General features: G+C 44.5%; 1 pseudogene; it reads left to right on the forward strand.

Moving 5' to 3' along the window:
- Positions 1-21878, forward strand: part of LOC141271469 (uncharacterized) — a 524545-nt pseudogene that overhangs the window by 422487 nt on the left and 80180 nt on the right.

The following is a 21878-nucleotide window of genomic DNA, read 5'->3' on the forward strand; positions in this document are numbered from 1 at the left end:
TGTTGATTGGTTCCAGGAAAATGACAGTGAGAATTTCTTGCTTCCCATGACCTTCACAGTCCCCAGATCTTAATTATAAAGCAAATCTCTGAGAAAAGGTTCAAAAGGCTGATTGGAACATGTCAGCATCAAATCTACAACAACTGTGAGAATTTATTGTATGAGCATCGACCCAATAATTCTGCGGAATAATTTCACCACCGAGTGGAATCTATGACTAGACATATCTCTGAGGTTCTAAAGGCCAAAGGAGATCCAACCAGATACTAAATGATTGTCTCTAGTAAGATGCCCTTTCAGTGTATGTTTTATACTTGGTGGAGATGACAGGATAAAGCTGATCATAGACATTAGATGTTGTCTTGATTTTCTCACAGTTTTCTGGTTATGGAGCCTGCTGGTTAGAATTAGGAGATGATGGGTTGGATTCATACCAGAGACCTGCTGCTAAGTCATAACAACTGCTGTCATTTGTGATCGTCTATTTAATTTATGATCTTTTGTGTTCTTAGAAATCATCTCACGTGATTTCTCCGTCTGTCTGTGACTTTTACACTCTTTCTTTCAGGGTGAAGATCTGACCTTTATTAATACTGCAGGAACATATGTGAGGAGTGATGAGCGGGGTAAAGAGGATATTCCTACATATAACCGCACAGGTGAGTAGAATCCAAAGAAATCACAGATTCTACTCTGTCACTGGCCGCTACAATTATGTATTGAATGTTTTTAGCGTTTGTTTCATAGACTTTTGGATGTGTAATTTACTGGCAAAAGAATTTGCATAAACCCACATTTACCAGCAAAGTTTCAACAAGGAAAATTAAAATGGCACTTTTTTGCTCTCAGAAAAAGTTACAGGGCCAATCTCTGTACATTATTCACTGGTCCTACAAACATTCAGTAATAATAATAATAATATTTTTTATTTATATAGCACCAACATATTCCGCAGCACTTTACAATGAAGTAGGGACATATACAGACAATATAAAAATACAATGTGTCACATTTCAACAGTTACAGGAGGGTTGAGGGCCCTGCTCGCAAGCTTACAATCTATATGGAAAAGGGGGGACACAATAGGTAGAACATGGTCATCAGCCAGTATCTGTCTGTCTAAGGGCAGTTACCCTGTGGTATTTGATGCATGGAGGATGTGGAGACAGATGAATACGCAGGGGCAGATTAAGATTAACATTTAGGAGGAGACAGCGAGTTAGGTTGGTGAGTCAAGGTGATAGACTTGTCTAAACAGATGTGTTTTTAAAGCACTTTTGAAGACATGGGGGCTAGATATCAGTCGGAACGTTTGGGGCAGTGCATTCCAGAAAACTGGGGCGGCACGAGAGAAGTCTTGGACACGGAGGTGTGAGGTTCGGATTAAGGAGGATGTTAGTTTTAGATCAGTTGCAGAACGGAGGTCACGGGAGGGGCGATACATAGATATGAGGGATAAGATATAGGGCGGTGCAGAACTGTGGAGAACTTTTTGGGTGAGAGAGATGAGTTTGTGTTGTATTCTGTGGTGAATGAGTAACCAGTGCAATGACCGGCACAAGGTAGAGGTGTCGGTGAAGCGGCCTGATCAAAATACGACCCTGGCTGCTGCATTCAGAATGGATTGGAGAGGAGAGAGTTTGTTTAGAGGGAGACCGATTAGAAGAGAGTTGCAGTAGTCCAGACGAGAGTGAATGAGAGCAACAGTGAGAGTTTTTGCAGCATCAAAGGAGAGAAAAGATTGGATTCTGGAGATGTTTTTAAGGTGCAGGTGGCATGAGCGAGTGAGTGATTGAATATGGGAAATAAAGGAAAGTTGTGTGTCAAATGTGACTCCAGGACAGTGAGCTTGCTGCTTGGGAGTTATGGTGGCGCCACCCAAGGAAATTGAAAAGTCAGGTATAGGTAAGTTAGTAGAGGGAGGAAAAATAAGGAGTTCAGGTTTGGAGAGATTCAGTTTCAGATAGAGGGAGGACATGATGTTAGAGACAGCGGACAGACAGTCACTGGTATTTTGTATTAGAGTGGGGATGATGTCAGGTGAAAAGGTGTATTCAGTTGCTAAAGCCAATGATTGGCCACAGCAGAAGCGTATTGCTTATAGCTTCTGGCAATGATTGGCCACAGTGCTCACATGCCTGTCTGGCTTGAAGAGTAAGTATAGAGACAGTTAGAGTTCTGGGGCAGCAATGAAAAGGAGTTTTAAGGGATTGGTAATGTGAATTTAGTTCATGTTATCTTAATGTAAATTTTTCTTCTGGAGCATAATTTTTCTATTCCACAAGATAAAATAGTTTTTCTCTGGATCTCTTAAAGGGGCATTATCAAGTTGTCTCTTGAGCAGATCAAAGCAATGCAGTCTCCTTACAGTCTCCTCACTTTACACATAGAGATAACAGGGTACTAGAACAAGAATATAGATCAGGACAGTGAGAGCCATGTTTAGAAGACCTGCTCTGACAGCGGAAAAACTGGTGATTTTGCAAAATTTATAACAGTAGCTTGTCAGGAGCTGAGAGGCAGTGGGAGAAAGGTGAGCAGATAACTGGTGTAAAGAAATCAATGAGAAGGACAATTCAATGCAAAGAATCAGATAAGTGCGCATTTACTAAATTTAGAATCTTAGTCACATATGTTTTTACTGATTTTTCGTGTTCAATGGTGTCCATAATCTATGATTCAGATGATCTATGAAAGAGCCTGTGACTGGCAACCAGCACTTACGTAGGACACTAATACAAATTCTTTCTCAGATCTCCCAGTGCTCTTATATTTATATATTTGTTATAGGATGCAATGTGTCCATTGGCTGCCATCATGTAGAAAGTGTATAAAGGCCTTTTTTCCCTTTTATTATATCTATTGCTTAGTTCCATTAAAACAAAAGAGATTAAAACACTTGCTCCATATCGATAGATTCTGATACTTCCTCCCACCACCTGACAACACTGACTTACAGGCCCATTTATGAGTCTCTACTGAACAAGTAACTTGAAATGATTGGTAACAAGTACAGTGAAATATGATTCTATGGTGAAGGCAACTTCAAGAGAGAGCCAACCTAGTAGCTTAGCACTATAATCTATTAAGCCCTAATTTGTGGTCTACTGTCTTAGTCAGTTGATAATTGAATTATATTCGTTTTTTATGAAAATTATATAAAATAATGATATAAATGTTAATGTTATTCTAATGAAGTTTCATTGAAATATAATAAAAATCAATTTTATTCTTGGCAGACGAGTGTGCCAGGAGCTCAGTGACACATCTGATGTTTTCTGATTTTGCAGCATATGATCATGGAATCACACCAAATCCATGTGAAGAACATGCCGTTATCCCAGATACACCTCAAGCCCTTAGAAAAAATCTGTCATCCAATCCTTTTCAACAGTTCCTTTCTTCTGTTTCATCAAAGACAAAGCAAAGCGAAAGTGAAAGGACTGTTGAGTATGAAATAGCTCTCAGAGGGGAGAGGCCATTTTCATGCTCGGAATGTGGGAAATGTTTTACAGAGAAATACTATCTTACTACACATCAGAGAAGTCACACAGGGGAGAAGCCATTTTCATGTTCAGAATGTGGGAAATGTTTTAATCAGAAATCACATCTTGTTACACATAATAAAATTCACACAGGGGAGAAGCCATACTCATGTTCAGAATGTGGGAAAAGTTTTATTAAGAAATCAAATCTTGTTATACATCAGAGAATTCACACAGGGGAGAAGCCATTTTCTTGTTCAGAATGTGGGAAATGTTATAAGGAGAAATCCAAACTTGATATACACCATAGAATTCACACAGGGGAGAAGCCATTTGTTTGTTCAGAATGTGGGAAATGTTTTATAGAGAAATCACATCTTGTTATACATCAGAGAACTCACACAGAGGAGAAACCATATTCATGTTCAGAATGTGGGAAATGTTTTAATGGTAAATCTGATCTTGTTAGACATCAGAAAATTCACAGAGGGGTGAAGCCATTTTCATGTTCAGAATGTGGGAAATGTTTTACAGATAAATACTATCTTATTACACATCAGAGAAGTCACAAAGGAGAGAAACCATTTTCATGTTCAGAATGTGGGAAATATTTTAATCAAAAATCAAATCTTGTTATACATCAGAGAACTCACACAGGGGAGAAGCCATTTTCTTGTTCAGAATGTGGGAAATGTTATAAGGATAAATCCACACTTGTTAAACACCAGAGAATTCACACAGGGGAGAAGTCATTTTTATGTTCCGAATGTGGGAAATTTTTTATAGAGAAATCACATCTTGTCATACATCAGAGAACTCACACAAAGGAGAAACCATATTCATGTTCAGAATGTGGGAAATGTTTTACTGGTAAATCTGATCTTGTTAGACATCAGAAAATTCACAGAGGGGTGAAGCCATTTTCATGTTCAGAATGTGGGAAATGTTTTACAGAGAAAACAAATCTTGTTAGACATCAAAGAACTCACACAGGGAAGTAGTGATTTTCTTTTTTTATTTTATTGACAACATTTACTGTATAATAAAAATGCATTTCATTGTAAAATCATAAGTCTAAAAGAGAAAGGTAAAATAATTTAGAGCATTAGATGATTATTAGAAAATGTACTAAATTACCAGTTATTTGTTATTGAAAAGCAATTAGTATCCATATAATACACCTATGTTTGAACCATGTATATAAAATATGTAACATTTACATAAACCATATAACTGCAGTTAAAATGGGTTGTCTGATGCATTTTTTTTTCAGCAATTAATAAATACATAAATTCCACTACTGCTATAGATGTAAAAAAAATGTGTGCCATCCAACCCAGGTGAACTCAATTTGGATAGTCACTAACCTTAGTGACTCAGCTCTCCATTATTATTATTATTATTATTATTATTATTATTATTAATTTATATAGCGCCATTGATTCCATGGCGCTGTAAATAAGGAGGGGTTACATACCAAATACAGATATCACTTACAGTAAACAGACTAACAATGATAGACTGGTACAGAGGGAAGAGGACCCTGCCCTTGCGGGCTTATATTCTGCAGGAATGGGGCGAAGACAGTAGGTTGAGGGGTTGCAGTAGCTCCGGTGTTGTTGGTTGAGGTGGCAGCAAGCAAGGTCATGGTAGGCTGTAAGCTTGTTTGAAGAGATGGGTTTTCTGGTTCTGTCTGAAGGATCCAGGTGTGGTGGATAATCGGACGTGTTGAGGCACAGAATTCCATAGGACGGGGGATATTCGGGAGAAATCTTGGAGGCGATTGCGTGAGGAACGAATAAGTGTGGAGGAGAGAAGGAGGTCTTGGGAGGACTGGAGGTTACGTGAGGGAATATATCGGGAGATTAGTTCAGAGATGTACGGAGGAGAAAGGTTATGGATGGCTTTGTAGGTCAGTGTTAGTAGTTTGAACTGGGTATGCTGGGGGAATGGGAGCCAATGAAGGGATTTGCAAAGGGGGGTAGCAGAGGAGTAGCGAGGCAAGAGATGAACAAGTCTTGCAGCAGAGTTGAGCATGGACTGGAGGGTTGCGAGAGTCTTAGCAGGTAGGCCACAGAGGAGGATGTTGCAATAGTCGAGGCAGGAGATGATGAGGGCATGCACAAGCAGTTTAGTAGATTGAGGGTTGAGGAAAACACGGATTCTGGAAATATTTTTGAGCTGGAGACGACAGGAGGTGGCGAGAACTTAGATGTGGGGTTTGAAGGGCAGGGCAGAGTCAAGGGTTACTCCGAGGCAGCGGATTGTCGGTACAGGGGAAAGAGTAATGTCATTTATTGTGATAGAAAGATCAGGTGGGAAAGATATGCGAGATGGGGGAAAGATAATGAGTTCAGTTTTGTCCACATTGAGCTTGAGTTAGCGGGAGGAGAAGAAGGAGGATATGGCTGCTAGACATGCTGGGATTCTGGGTGACATCTGGGCCCGAGAGGTAGATCTGGGTGTCATCAGCGTACAGATGGTACTGGAAGCCATGGGATTTTATGAGCTGTTCCAGGCCAAGGGTATAGATTGAGAAGAGTAGGGGTCCTAGGACAGAGCCTTGAGGGACTCCAACAGAGAGGGGGCGGGGTGAAGAGGTAGTGTGGGAGGGGGAGACGCTAAATGTGCGGTTAGAAAGGTATGAGGAGATCCAGGATAGGGCAAGGTCTTTGACGCTAAAGGAAGAAAGGATCTGTAGTAGGAGGCAATGGTCAACTGTATCGAAAGCAGAGGACAGGTCAAGAAGAAGCAGTACAGAGAATTGTCTGTTAGCTGTGGCTGTAAGTAAATCATTGGTGATTTTGGTAAGGGCAGTTTCGATGGAATGGTGGGGGCGGAAGCTGGATTGTCGGTTGTCGAAGAGAGAGTTAGATGAAAAGTGGGAGGAAAGTTCAGCGTGAACGTTTTGCTCAAGGAGTTTGGAGGCAAATGGGAGCAGCGATATGGGGCGGTAGCTGGATAAGGCAGTTGGGTTGAGGGATGGCTTTTTGAGGATGGGCGTGATTGTGGCATCCATGTGCCCAATTAGTCCTCAAATGAAATGGGGAAGAGATGGGACCCAGGCCTAGCTTGTAAGTAGAGATGGGACCCAGGCCTAGCTTGTAAGTAGAGATGGGCTAACCCAAACAGTAAAGTTCGGGGGCCATACCGAACACCTAGTGTTTGGGCATGGACCCTGAACACAGACTTCCTCAAGCAGCCTGAACATCAGCTGTTTCCCACACTGTCATCTGCGTGACAGCGTGGGAAACACGGTCTCTGATCGGCAATAATATCGGTACCGCCCATCAGAGCGCTGCGTTATCACGCTGTCAGATGAGCCCGCAGCTGTGACCAGTGGTGAAAAGCTTACTGCTGTTCACAGGCATCGGCTGACGAGAGCATACTACTCCCATCAGTCTACGCCTGCTGTCGCTGATAACAGCGAGAGCAGGCGCCACTGATGAGAGTATTCATCAGCCGGCGCCTGTGCACCAAGTAAAAAGCAAACAAACAAATGAAAAAGTAAATATTGAAATAAAAATAAAAAAGCATTATGCTCACAGTAACACCTAATCCCCGATGCCCTTGTCACCTGTAAAAGATAAAAAATAATAAACCCCCATAATACTCACCTGTCCACTGTGAAGATAATCCATTGGACTATTCTCCCTGGCAGCCGGCTCACACTTACAGGAGCATAATCGCTCCTGCAGTGTGTAGCACTGAGCTGTGGTGAGAAAGTTCACTGGAAGTCATCAGCTGATGAACCCCGGTGATCTCATTTATGGCGCTGCTCATTGAATGAGAAAGTTCTCACACAACAGTGGTGCCTTGAGTGAGTTCACTGGAGTCCATCAGGTGATGAACTCCAGTGAACTTTCTCTACGCAGCTCAGCACTACACACTGACACAGGAGCGATTACACTCCTGTGTCAGTGTGAGCATGCTGTCCTGGAGAGCAGTCACATCAGTGACTGGTGATGTGACTGCTCTCCAAGTCATCTGGATCATCGTGGGACAGTATGGATTATCTCTTCACTTATGACAGGTGAAGGATATTGGGGTTTTTTTCATTCTTGTTTTTCTAACGGGATAAAGGCTTCAGGGATTAGATGGTAGGTGACTATAAATTTGCTTTTTTTTTTTTTTTTTTTTTTACAGGGGACAATGGCTTTGGGGATTAGGTGGTAGGTGAGTACAACTGTGTTTTTTATCTTTAAATAAATGTGTAAAACCATGTGGACTTTTATTTCAAATAAAGTTTTTTTTTCAGGCTGTGTCTTTATTTATGAACTTTTTCTATGGGGTTAGTAGTGAGGGTGCCTTATAGATGCCCCTCCATTACTATCCCCTGGCCTTCATGTCAGCTGCCAATACAAGGCTGACATGAACCCCAACCATATTGCCCCACTTGCCACCGTACCAGGGCAAGTGGGAAGAGCTGAGGCTAAGTGCCAGACTTGGCGCATCTTATTGATGTCCCATTTCTGGGGCGGCTGAGGGCTGATGTTATTAGCCTCAGAGGGGGCTAGTATCCATGGCCCCTTCCTGGGCTATAAACCCCTTTACCACCTTGGATTTTTGCGTTTTTGTTTTTACCTCCTCTTCTTCCCAGAGCCAGAACTTTTTTATTTTTCTGTCAATATGGCCATGTGAGTGCTTGCTTTTTGCTGGACGAGTTGTACTTTTGAACGAAACCATTGGTTTTACCATATCATGTACTGGAAAACGTTAAAAAAAATCCAAGTGCAGTGAAATTGCAAAAAAGTGCAATTCCGCAATAGTTTTATAGGTTGCTTTTTTTTTTTTACCATGTTCACTAAATGCTAAAACTGACCTGCCATTATGATTCTCTAGGTCAGCGATGGCGAACCTTTTAGAGACCGAGTGCCCAAACTGCAATCCAAAACCCACTTATTTATCGCAAAGTGCCAAAACAGCAATTTAACCTGAATACTGAGGTTTTAGTTTAGAAAAACAACTCCTACATTAGTGCGCTATAGAGTTTACTGCAAAGAGCTTGTAAGCACTGCACTCCAAGCCTAAGATACCAGCCACCGATTGCAGTGGAGGTCTGTTCTTGAGAATGGAGAGGATTTTTAATCAAAAGTAAAATTGAAAAGTTGCTTGTTTTTACAACCTCTTTGCATTTGTAACCCTTTATCATGATGAGAATAACTCTTTAACCCCTTAACAACTGCTGTAACGCATTTTTACGGCCGTCATTAACCCCTTAACAACATCTAACGTACTAATACGCGTCTGTGCCCTGGGACTTAAGAGCCAGACCCGTATTAGTACGTCATGGCGATCGCGCGCACACAGGCTGTGCGGGCGCGATCGCCGCCGGGTGTCAGCTGATTGTCACAGCTGACACCCGATACTATGTGCAGGGAGCGGTCCTGCACCGCTCCCAGCACATTAACCCCCGCGATGCTGCGGGGGTTTTCATTTTTACGAATCAATTTGTGAAGCACCTGGGGGTTCCAAGTGCTCACTATGCATCTAGATAGGTGCCTTGGGGGGTCTAGTTTCCAAAATGGGGTCACTTGTGGGGGAGCTCCAATGTTTGGGCACACAGGGGCTCTCCAAACACAACATGGTGTCCGCTAATTATTCAAGCAAATTTTACAATCAAAAAGTCAAATGGCGCTCCTTCCCTTCCGAGCCCTGCCGTGCGCCCAAACAGTGTTTTTTCCCCACATATTGGGTATCTGCGTGCCCAGGGGAAATTGCACAACAAATTTTGGGGTCTATTTTTTCTTGTTACCCCTGTGAAATTAAAAAAAATTGGGTCTAAAGTAACATTTTTGTGAAAAAAGTTAAATGTTTATTTTTTTCTTCCACATTCAAAAAATTCCTGTGAAGCACCTGAAGGGTTAATAAAGTTCTTGAATGTGGTTTTGAGCACCTTGGGGGTGCAGTTTTTAGAATGGTGTCACTTTTGGGTATTTTCTGTCATAAAGACCTCTCAAAGTGACTTCAAATGTGATGTGGTCCCTAAAAAAATGGTTTTGTAAATTTTGTTGGAAAAATGAGAAATCGCTGGTCAAATTTTAACCCTTATAGCTCCCTAACAAAAAAAAATTTTGGTTCCAAAATTGTGCTGATGTAAAGTAGACATGTGGGAAATGTTATTTATTAACTCTTTTGTGTGACATATCTCTCTGATTTAAGGGCATAAAAATGAAAAAAAATTTTCACAAATAAACGCAAGTGATATCGAAGAAATTTTACCACAATCATGAAGTACAATATGTCGCGAAAAAACAATCTCAGAATCAGGGGGATCCGTTGAAGCGTTCCAGAGTAATTACCTCATAAAGTGACAGTGGTCAGAATTGTAAAAATTGGCCTGGTCATTAACGTGCAAACCACCCTCGGGGCTTAAGGGGTTAAAGGGATTTTCTTAAACAAAAGTTGATTTTAATCAATAGTTCTTGGAATAATAATAACTTTCACAATTGGATGTGTTCATAAACAATGTTCCTGTGCTGAGATAATCTTATAAATGTGTCCCTGCTGTGTACTGTGTAATGGCTGTGTCTGACTGTACAGGACATTACAGCAGGGGATCACAGATGATTCTTTCTGTGAGGTGAAACGTTTCCCTGCCTGTTTTTAAACAATGTTTTACTTCAAAGAATTAATCAGCTGTGATCCCATGCTGTTCTATCTGTATACTCTTTTGCTTCCTCCCCTGCCCAGGAGCTGTGGTATGATCAGACCATGTTCCTGCACGGTACAGTACGGTGGCCTGTGAGATCCAGCAATAAGCTGGATCTCACTGACAGGTCTCTTACACTGCAATACAGGAGTACTGCAGTGTATGAGACCAGCGATCAGATTAAAAAATATACATGTCCCACAGTGGGACTTAGTGAAAAAGTAAAAAAAATTTAAATAAAATATGTACAAAGGAACACACAAAAAGAGCACACAAATCACTAAAATCCGTTTCGCTGCTCAAAACGCAGCATTTGTGATAAAACAAAAATAAACGAAAAACTTACACATAATTAGTATCATCACATCAGGAACAACCGCTCTATAAAACTGTCACGTTATTTAGTCCATTTGGTGAATGCCGTAAAAAGAAAAAAAAAACACACCATAAAAGACGCTTTTTCATCATACTCACAACAAAAGTGAATAAAAAGTGATCAAAAAGTCGTATGTAACAAAAAATTATATAAAGAAAAACACCAAACCATCCCGCAAAAAAACAAGCCATAATATGGCTAATTCAGCAAAAAAATAAAAAAAGTTATAGCGCTCAGAATATAACGATGCAAAATCAAATTCTTTTTTGTAAAACAGTTTTTAGTCTGTAAAAATAGCAACGCATAAAAGAAAAATATAAATCTGGCATAGCTGTAATCGTACTGATCCGACGAAGAAATCGATCTTATCACTTTTACCGCACAGTGAACGACGCAAAAAATAAAAACAATAACTGAATTGCTGGTTTTTTGTTCATTCTGTATCTGAAAAATCGGAATAAAAAGCGATCAGAAATTACTATGTGCCTCAAAATGGTATCCAAAAAATCTGCAATTTCTTCCGCAAAAAATAGGCCTCATACAGCTCTGTTCACCCAAAAATAAAAACGTTACTTTTTTAAAAAATAAATAAATACATTAAAAAAACAGCATTTTTACTGTGTGACAGCAGCAAAACCAAAAAAAAAAACATGTAAATCCAGTATCGCTGTAATCGCATCGACCCGAAAAAAAAATCCGCTTTATAACTTACTAGCTATTGAGCCCATGCTACGCCCGGGTGGCGAGCATTTTTATTGGTATATGGTCTCCCATCCTGGTATTTGTGCTTCCCAATCCTGTTCCTCCATCCTGTTATGTGCTGCCCTCATCCCTATCCTGGTATGCATGGCACGCCTCATCCCTATCCTGGTATGCATGGCACTCCTCACCACTATTCCTGGTATGCATGGCACCCCTCACCCCCAATACTGGTATGCATGGCACCCCTCATCCCCAATCCTGGTATGCATGGCACCCCTCATCCTGGTATGCATGGCTCCCTCATACCCAATCCTGGTATACATGGCACCCCATCCCTCATCTCTATCCTGGTATACATGGCCCCTCATCCGAATCCTGGTATGCATGACCCCCCCAGATCCCTATCCTGGTATGCATGGTACCCCTCATCCCTATCCTGGTATGCATGGAACCCCTCATCCCCAATCCTGGTATGCATCGCACCCTTCATCCCCAATCCTGGTATGCATGGCACCCCTCATCCCCAATCCTGGTATGCATGGCACCCCTCATCCCCAATCTTGGTATGCATGGCACTCCTCATCACCAATCCTGGTATGCATGGTACTCCTCATCCCCAATCTTGGTATGCATGGCAACTCTCATCCCCAATCCTGGTATGCATGGCACCCCTCATCCCCAATTCTGGTATGCATGGCACCATGGCACCCCTCATCCCCAATCCTGGCATGCATGGCGCCCCTCATCCTGGTATGCATGGCTCCCTCATACCCAATCCTGGTATGCATGGTACCCCATCCCTCATCTCTATCCAGGTATGTATGGTACCCCTCATCCTGGTATGCATGGTACCCCTCATCCCTATCCTGGTATGCATGGTACCCCTCATCCCTATCCTAGTATGCATGGCACCCCTCATCTCCAATCTTGGTATGCATGGCACCCCTCATCCCCAATCCTGGTATGCATGGCACCCCTCATCCTCAATTCTGGTATGCATGGCACCCATCATCCACAATCCTGGTATGCATCGCTCCCCTCATCCCCAATCCTGGTATGCATGGCACCCCTCATCCCCAATCTTGGTATGCATAGCACCCCTCATCCCCAATCATGGTATGCATGGCACTCCTCATCCCCAATCCTGTTTTGCATGGCACCCCTCATCCCCAATCCTGTTTTGCATGGCACCCCTCATCCCCAATCCTGGTTTGCATGGCACCCCTCATCCCCAATCCTGGTATGCATGGCACCCCTCATCCCCAATCCTGGTATTCATGGCACCCCTCATCCCCAATCCTGGTATGCATGGCACCCCTCATCCCCAATCCTAGTATGCATGGCACCCCTCATCCCCAATCCTGACATGCATGGCGCCCCTCATCCTGGTATGCATGGCTCCCTCATACCCAATCCTGGTATGCATGGTACCCCATCCCTCATCTCTATCCAGGTATGTATGGTACCCCTCATCCTGGTATGCATGGTACCCCTCATCCCTATCCTGGTATGCATGGCACCCCTCATCTCCAATCCTGGTATGCATGGCACCCCTCATCCTCAATCCTGGTATGCATGGCACCCCCCATCCCCTATCCTGGTATTCATGGCAACCCTCATCCCCAATCCTGGTATGAATGGCACCCCTCATCCCCCAATCCTGGTATGTATGGTACCCAATCCCTCATCCTGGTATACATGGCTTCCTCATCCCCAATCCTGGTATGCATAGCACTCCTCATCCATATCCTGGTATGTATGATGGTACCACTCATCCTGGTATGCATGGTACCCCATCCCTCATCCTGGTATGCATGGTGCCCCGCATTTCTATTCTGGTATGTATGGTACCCCTCATCATGGTATATATGGCACCCCTCATCCCAATTCTGGTATGTGTGGCACCACTCATCCCCCAATCCTGGTATGCATGGCACTCCATCCCTCATCCTGGTATGCATGGTACCCCGCATTCCTATCCTGGTATGCATGGTAGCCCTCATACCTATTCTGGTATGTATGGTACCCTTCATCCTCGTATGCATGGCGCCTCATCCTGGTATGCATGGCACCCCATCCCTCATCCTGGTATGCATGGTACCCCACATCTCTATTCTGGTATGTATGGTACCCCTCATCCTGGTATACATGGCACCCCTCATCCCAATTCTGCATATGTATGGCACCCCTCATCCTGGTATACATGGCACCCCTCATCCCAATCCTGGTATGTATGGCCTCCTCATCCCCCAATCCTGGTATGCATGGCACCACATATTCCTATTCTGGTATGCATGGTACCCCACATCCCTATTCTGGTATGCATGATACCCCTCATCCTGGTATGCATGGCACCCCATCCATCATCCTGGTATGCATGGCACTCCTCATCCCCAATGCTAGTATGCATGGCACTCCTCATCCCCAATGCTGGTATGCATGGCACTCCTCATACCTCAATCCTGATATGTGTAACCCCCCAATCCTGGTATGCATGGTTCCCCTCATCCCCCAATCCTGGTATGCATGGTACCCCTCATCCCCCAAATCCTGGTATGTGTGGCCCCCTCGTCCCCCAATCCTGGTATGTGTGGCCCGCTTATCCCCCAATCCTGGTATGTGTGGCCCCCTCATCCCCCAATCCTGGTATGCTTGGTACCCCTCATCCCCCAATCCTGGTATGCATGGTGCCCCTCATCCCTTTCACGCTGCACACATGCAAAAAAATAAACAGTTATACTCCCCTTTCTTCCCTGTGCTTCAGCGCTGTTGTGTCCTGTTCTGCCGGAGGCTAGAGGAGGAGTGTGACCCCGGAGTACGCGCGTGCCCATACCGTGCTGTCCGGCGCCATTTTGCTGAAGACACACTGTCTTCAGTAAAATGGCGCCGGATAGTGCTATGCGCATGCGCCGATTCTGACGCCTTCACTCGTGCCCCGGTCTCCGGCGAGAAGAGAGGCGCCGCGGCAATGCTCCGTCCGGTCAGGTAAGTATGGCGCCGGAGATCGCGGTATGCGTTCAGTGTCTACGCATACCGCGATCTCCGGCACAATACACACTCCTCTTACCTGTAACGGCTGCATGAGTTCTTCTGTCTGGCGACAGACTGCACAGGCATGTCGCGCTTGCGCAGTCTATAGAGGCTTCAGACAGAGGGACGCTTGTAGCGTTAATTATAGATATCGCACTGTGAACCATGCAAAAATAAAAATAAGAACTATTCTGATACTGCTGTCTGTTTCTTCATTCTGCTTCCAAAAAAATCGGAATAAGGATCGGCTCACGTTTATCCTGTGCTCTCCGCTGAGCACTTACGTTTGGGTTTCCATGTAAATTCACCAAAACCGCAATTCAGACAAAAAACCCAGATGGAGCCACTCACTTATGAGGCCGATGGAGTCCCTTTGGACTGGTCTCTATTCCGGTGGGGAACCATCATTTTAGTCTTTTTTTTTTCAGCGCACAAGTGGCGACGACCCCAGATCTGTGTGCACCCAAAAAGATGGAGACCACCGGAGCAGACACTAAATGGACTCCAAAGTGTCTCCATCTGCCTCTTTGTGATGAGTGGTTTCGTTGGGGGTTTTGTCTGAATCTCATTTTTGTGGGATTTACACGGCAGCGTAGACTGACGATCCAGTCTTACTCTGGAAGAAATCGAAAATTATGTTACCAATAAAACCCCTAATTTATCCCACACAAAACCAGCCCCCTCTCAGGACCCTCATCTGTCACTGGGACTATAGGGGGTCCCACGTTATTGGTAGAACAAAGACTCTAGAAAAGCAACGACTCCCACCCCCCTCAAATAAAATCCTGTGAATTCTGAGCTCCCAAATCCAAATGCCCCACTGTGTCTAAACTGCAGTAAGTGGCCACATGTTTGGCATTATTGTAGCGGGAGAGCACTTAAAGGGGTTGTCCACTACTTTTACATTGATGCATCAATGTATGATCGACTGGGGTCCCGTTACTTTCATTTTTTTGTATCCTGTTTGTATTAGAAGTTTCGCATAGAAAAGAAAACGCACGCCAGCCGGAAGTCCTTACCTGCGGGGCTTGGCCGTCAAGTTGTAGTGGCTGGCGCTTGTAACTGCACATCCGCCTCCCATTCAATTGAATGGGAGGCGGATGTGCAGTTACAAGCGCCAGCTACTACAGATGGACGGCCAAGCAGTGCAGGTAAGGACTTCCGGCGGGGTCCCGCCACCTGCACCAACAACAGCAACAGCACGGCAACATTTTCGCCAAATTTCCATTTTTTTTTACAAGCAAATGCAAGTCATATTGAAGAAATTTTACCACTATCATGAAGTACAATATGTCACGATAAAACATTCTCAGATTTAGTGGGATCCGTTGAAGCGTTCCAGAGTTATTACCTCATAAAGTGACACTGGTCAGAATTGTAAAATTTGGCTTGGTCATTAAGGACATAATTGGCTCCATCCTCAAGGGGTTAAGCCAGGGATGTCAAACTCAAATACACAGAGGGCCAAAGTTAAAAGCTTGGACAAAGTCACAGGCCAACTTTGATATTTGTTAAAAAAAAATGTCTACAATTGAGGAAGTTTTTCCTTATCAAATAAAACGATTAACTTTTATAATTATAGTGGAATAAATAAATATGTTATGTAAGAGCAGTAAAAAGCATATGGCCCTATAGCCTAATTTAAATATGCAATACCAAAGGATAAAATACCTTGAATAAAACAGAAAGTATGATGCAAACAAAAGTGCCCCCAAACACATTATGATACTTCCACAGTGAATTCCTCCACAGTATGATGACCTTACTGTACCCCTCTCCCTCAATCCCCCCAACAAAGAATAGTGACCCCATCACAGTATGATTCTCCAACTGTAATCTCCACACAGCCCACCATACAGTATAATGGCCCCACATAGTCCTCCATACAGTACAATGGTCCCACATAGTCCTCCATACAGCATAATGGGTCCCACTTAGTCCTCCATACAGTGTAATGGGCCCTTCATAGTCCTCCATACAGTGTAATGGGCCCCACATAGTCCTCTATACAGTGTAATGGACCCCACATAGTCCTCTATACAGTGTAATGGGCCCCACATGTTCCTCCATACAGTGTAATGGGCCCCACATGTTCCTCCATACAGTGTAATGGGCCCCACATGTTCCTCCATACAGTGTAATGGGCCCCACATAGTCCTCCATATAGTGTAATGAGCCCCACAGTCTTCCATACAGTGTAATGAGCCCCACATAGTCATCCATACAGTGTTATGGGCCCCACACTCCTCCATACAGTGTAATGGGCCCCACATAGTGCTCCATACAGTGTAATGGGCCCCACATAGTGCTTCATACAGTGTAATGGGCCCCACATAGTCCTCCACACAGTATAGTGGGCCCAACATAGTCCTCCATACTGTATAATGGCCCCACATAGTGCTTCATATTTAAACGGAACCTGTCATGTCCTAGTTACTATCATCACTGCCCCCATTGGTTTGTTAGTGAAAGACTAAACTTCAGACAGAAAGGCCCACAAACAAACAGCAACTGAAAACCACCGCAGTGAAGGTCTGGCAGAGCATCAAAAAGGAGGAAACACAGCGTCTGGTGATGTCCATGAGTTCAAGACTTCAGGCAGTCATTGCCTACAAGGGGTTTTCAACCAAGTACTAGAAATGAACATTTTATTTACAATTATTTAATCTGTCCAATTACTTTTGGTCCCTTTAAAAACAGGGTGGCACATGTTAAGGAGCTGAAACTCCTAAACCCTTCATCCAATTTTAATGTGGATACCCTCAAATGAAAGCTGAAAGTCTGAACTTCAACTGCATCTGAATTGTTTTGTTTAAAATTCATTGTGGTAATGTCTAGAACCCAAATTAGAAAAATGTTGTCTCTGTCCAAATACATATGGACCTAACTGTATGTATACATTTACTTTTCTGTACCCTGTATGGCCATAGTAGAGGTCTGATAACTCCAAAGTGGTGACAGATTCCCTTTAAAGAGATGTTTTGCCACAGCACCTATACTCAGTCAACCCGATGTTTCTCAATCTTTCATAGTAGAATTTGATGCGTCGGAGGTGGGGGTTGGGGCTGTGTTCTCTCAAGGTCCGTCCCCTGGTAAATGGCATCCATCCGCTCTTTTCCAAAAAATTATCTTCGGCCAAGAGAAATTATGACGTGGGTAATATGGAGTTTTTGGCGATTAAATTGGCTTTCAAAGAATGGCGACATTGGTTGGAGAGGTTAGTCTATCCTATTACTGTTATCACGGACCATAAGAACCTGTCATATCTTAGGTCTGCTAAACGTCTCCACCCTAGGCAGGCTAGATGGTCTCTGTCTTTTACTAGGTTCAATTTTGTTGTTACTTTCCGTCCAGGGGTTAAAAACAGCAAAGCTGATGCGTTATCCTGAAACTTCCCTGGTGGTACTGACCATGAGAATCCTGCTCCTATTTTGCAGAAGAGAGTAGTCATTTTGGCTGTGTACCATGACCTGGAGGGAGAGGTTTTGGAGGCTAAAGGAGGCACCCCTGCCTCCTGCCCTTCGGGGAGGTTATTTGTACCACCTAATCTGTGCCGTAAATTAATTAGGGAGCATCACAACTCTGTGCTTGCTGGTCATCAAGGTAGTAAGGCAACTGCAGAATTTCTGTACAAGGGGCTGAATTGTATTCAGTTATGGCTAGATAAACTCTCATAGCCTTATATCCCCGTGTACTGGTCAAAATCTGACCTATTAAATACTACCATATAACTGAATAGCCTAACGTGCCACTGATCACTACGCAAACCATATATCAGTTTAGTGCAGCTAAGGTATATGAGCCACCGGCACATGTATTGACAGATCGCAACTGTGGCTGTGCGATCTCATAGGCAGATCGTGTGTAGATGATAACTGCACACACGGTTAACCCTGCCAGAGGTTCAGCTAAGGGGTACCCTGCGGCTGGATTGAAAAAAACGCCGGTACATAAGTAAATAGATTGCACATGTAACTGTGCGGTCCCCTGAACAGATTGTGTGCAGGAGACTTCACTCCGCACATGGTCTGTGCTGCCGGAGATAATCAGGCTCCAGCAGGACACACCAGCATCCTGCTGTATGTGTCAGATGGCACAATATAATCACAAGGGCAGCATACTGATAGGGTATGAGCGGGACACTATGATCCTATGTGCATGTGCTGGCTCATTCAAATGTCCCTGATAAGCTTTTCAGCAGGGGTACCGGCTTTTTCTAAGGGGGACCGCACAGATACATGTGCTATCTATCTTTTTATGCACAAGGACAAGTAGGGCTGGATCCGCCACTCTTTGACTCCTTGATGACGCCTAGGCTCAACCTTTTAAACGCCTCCTTCGAAATCACCTCGTGGCGGGCTTCGGTGATTCTATACGGCTGTTGTTTCACCCGCACATGTGGTTACGTCAGGATTTCATGTTCCATTGTTGTTTCTGGGCCGGTGATAGTGTCTCTGCCACTGTGACATCCTCAGTGTCTCCTTCTGGTTTGTCTAGCCCACATGGAGTTTCAACAGGGTCCCTCTGTTGCCCTGCCTTGATGGATATTGGCATGAGAGGATTTTGGAAGTGAGAGGTGGTAGTGGTTAACTGGCAGTTGGGACAGGACTTGCAATATCTTTGGAATTCCCGGTGACATCTGGGCCAACAGAACCTCCACATGACCCATTCTTGAGTTTTGTCCACCCCAAGATGGCCACCTAAGACATGTGAATGGGCCCTGTCCAACACTCTTTGTCTATAGCGTCCTGGTACCAACAATTGGTGCACTATCTCCTCCCTCACCTTAGTAACCCTGTACAATAAGTCCCCACTCAACATGAAATAGGGAAACCTGGTGTCAGCCCCGACTCATGCGCTATACCGTTTATGACTGTTGCTTTATTGAACGCTTCTTTTAGAGATAGGTCCCCATGTTGGATGTACCCCAAAATTTCTCTGGTCACCCCTATCTCATGAATGTTTGCCTAAGGGGATACCACTTTCTCCTCTTCTCCCATTACACAGAAGGGAAACTCGTCAGACTCTGGGGTTGGTGAGACTTTTTTAGGGCAAACTCGTTTCTCACCCGAGCAATCAAGGTCTCTGCGACTCCCCCACAAGCTCCAAAACAACACAAAGTCCCGGCCTATGATAATTGGGTGCAACAAATCCGGGACCATGTTGACCCCATTGGACTCAGTACCTTGGCTGTCTCAGTGACCACTCTGGCCACCAGATGATCTTTAGAATCGGACATCCACGTTTTTCTCAGGGATCAATTGGAGGGTCACCAAACTCCCTGAGTCTAGTAGCCAAGTCATTTGTAGGCCGTTCACTTTTACAGGACAAGCTTGGGGCCTCTTGCTGGGTGGACAGTTCACACTGCAAGCTGGATATGTGTAGAATAAACACCGGCGTCCCATACAACAGTCCATTTTCTCAGTGGCCTGGGGACAATGGGCAGTTATATGACCTGGGCCTGTGACATCACCAGCAAATTACATCCCCAGATGAGGCGTTCGGCATGACCTTCGCCACCCCCTTGGACACCCTTTCCCCTTTTTAACCTCTGTCCCCCAGTATGGAATGGGTTGCCTCCCCACGGACCCATCGACCCCCGGATACCTTTCGACCAGTCCAACCAAGTCATTGGCGTTCCAGGGATCTCCCTGGGCAACCCAAGTCTGCATCTGCCTCGGAAAGTAGTGCACAAACCGGTCAATTACAACTCACACCACCATCTGCGCTGGTGTAGAGGACTCCGGCTGTAACCACTTTTAAACGAGGTGCAGCAGATCAAACATTTGGAAGCGAGAGGGTTTGTCAAGGTGATATGTCCAGCAGTGGCCCCGTTGTTCCCTGACAGATATTGTCATCCCCAAGTGCACCAAAATTTCTGTTAAAATTTTTTCATATTCTTTAGCGACCTGTAAGGCTAAATCATAGTAGGCCTTTTGTGGCTCCCCGATAAGTATGGTGCCAAGACTTCCGCCCACTGCTCTGGCGGGAGTTTCTCCCTATTGGCAAACCTTTCAACAACGGTTAAAAAGACCTTTGTGTCATCACTCGGGGTCATTTTCTGCAAGGCTTTCCTCTCTGCCTTCCGGACAGAGAAATCATCAGCTGACATTGGAGTTGTAGCTGCTGCCATGCCACAAACTGCCTCTGTGAGTAAATCAATCTTCTGCTGCTGTTGACGGAGCTGGTGCTGTTGCTGTTCATGCTGCTGCTGCTCCCGGTGCTGCTGCAGCTGTTGTTGGTGCTGACTTTGTACCAGATGCTTGATCAGCTCCTCCATTTTGTCTGACCTCTGTTCCATTCTTACAGATAACCAAGCAATGTGAACTGAGGTCTAAGATGGTACACATGCAAGAAATAGGAGCATGTTCACACTAGCAAAAAGAAGCAAAACCTACAAAAGTCAAAAAATATATCTCATACCCTACCATCATTATATATAAATGTAAAGCAAAGTTGCATATTAAATATAGGGTACTTAGTGAACTATTTTTGATCAAAAAAAGTATACAAGCCGTCCCACCAGCGACAAGGTGACCCTAAATTGGGACGGTACCTACACTGTCTATATTAAAACCTTACTGTATATCAAAGTTGAAGTAATGCATATAAAAGGGTAGACAAATAGGACCGAGTCCCAACTCCAGACCACCTAGGCCCGTGGTAAGCTACATATATACTAATCAGCTCAACAAAGGGGATGCCACACCCTTAATTTGCACAGAGCCAATGAACATTCAGGGATTGCCAGCCAGTCACTGTAATGCCGCAGCCATGTTGGTTGTGGGCATTACAGTGATTGGCTGGCCGCAGAGCGTCACCTCGAGTATTCAAAACCGGGCGCCGCCATCTTGGACACAGTCGCCCGGGATCAGACAGTGTAGGGTCAGTGTAGGGTCAGTGCTGCTGAGTTAGGGAAAGATATATAGTGCGAAATAGGTAGTGTAGGGTCTCTAAAGCCTGCCAAATCAAACAAACAGTCCTTCTCAGGACTAATATCCATCCGAGATATCAAGTAGGCAGGCTGTATACGGTGCCTCATAACACCAACACGAGGGACGTTGCCAGTACAGCCGGTAGGTCTTCCAGAGTCTGGAATTTTTTTAAAGACTCTGCTGATAACCCCAAAAAGGCCATTTGTACCACCTGCCAGGCCAGCATCAGCAGGGCTGACAAAAATACCAGCCTGACCACCACCAGCATGATCAGGCACATGTCAGCAAAGCACCCGACTTTGTGGGGCGAACCCCAGGGTCCACGACCAGTGTCAGCGGGTGTCACCACTGCTTCTTCCGCTGTTGTACGTGTAAGAGAACCCCCTGTTGTGCGTGCAAGGCAATCCCCTGTCCATACTGCATGCAAAGATGCCCCCTCCTCTCAGTCTTCACTTGTTATGGCAGTTTCTCAAGAAACAGCATCAACGTCCACGTCCCACCGCAGCGTTCAATTGTCCATATCCCAGACCTTTGAATGAAAGCGCAAATTCGCAGCCAACGCCCCACAGTCCTAAATTCGCACATTTCACGACTGCTTGCGTTGGAAATGCTGCCTTTTAGGCTAGTGGAGACGGAATCCTTCCGCAACCTTATGGCGGTGGCCGTCCCTCGATACTCGGTCCCCAGCCGACACTATT

This window comes from Phyllobates terribilis, unplaced genomic scaffold, assembly GCF_046119375.1.
Source record: "Phyllobates terribilis strain yellow unplaced genomic scaffold, ASM4611937v1 Scaffold_5__5_contigs__length_657084704, whole genome shotgun sequence".
In the NCBI taxonomy this organism is placed as follows: domain Eukaryota; kingdom Metazoa; phylum Chordata; class Amphibia; order Anura; family Dendrobatidae; genus Phyllobates; species Phyllobates terribilis.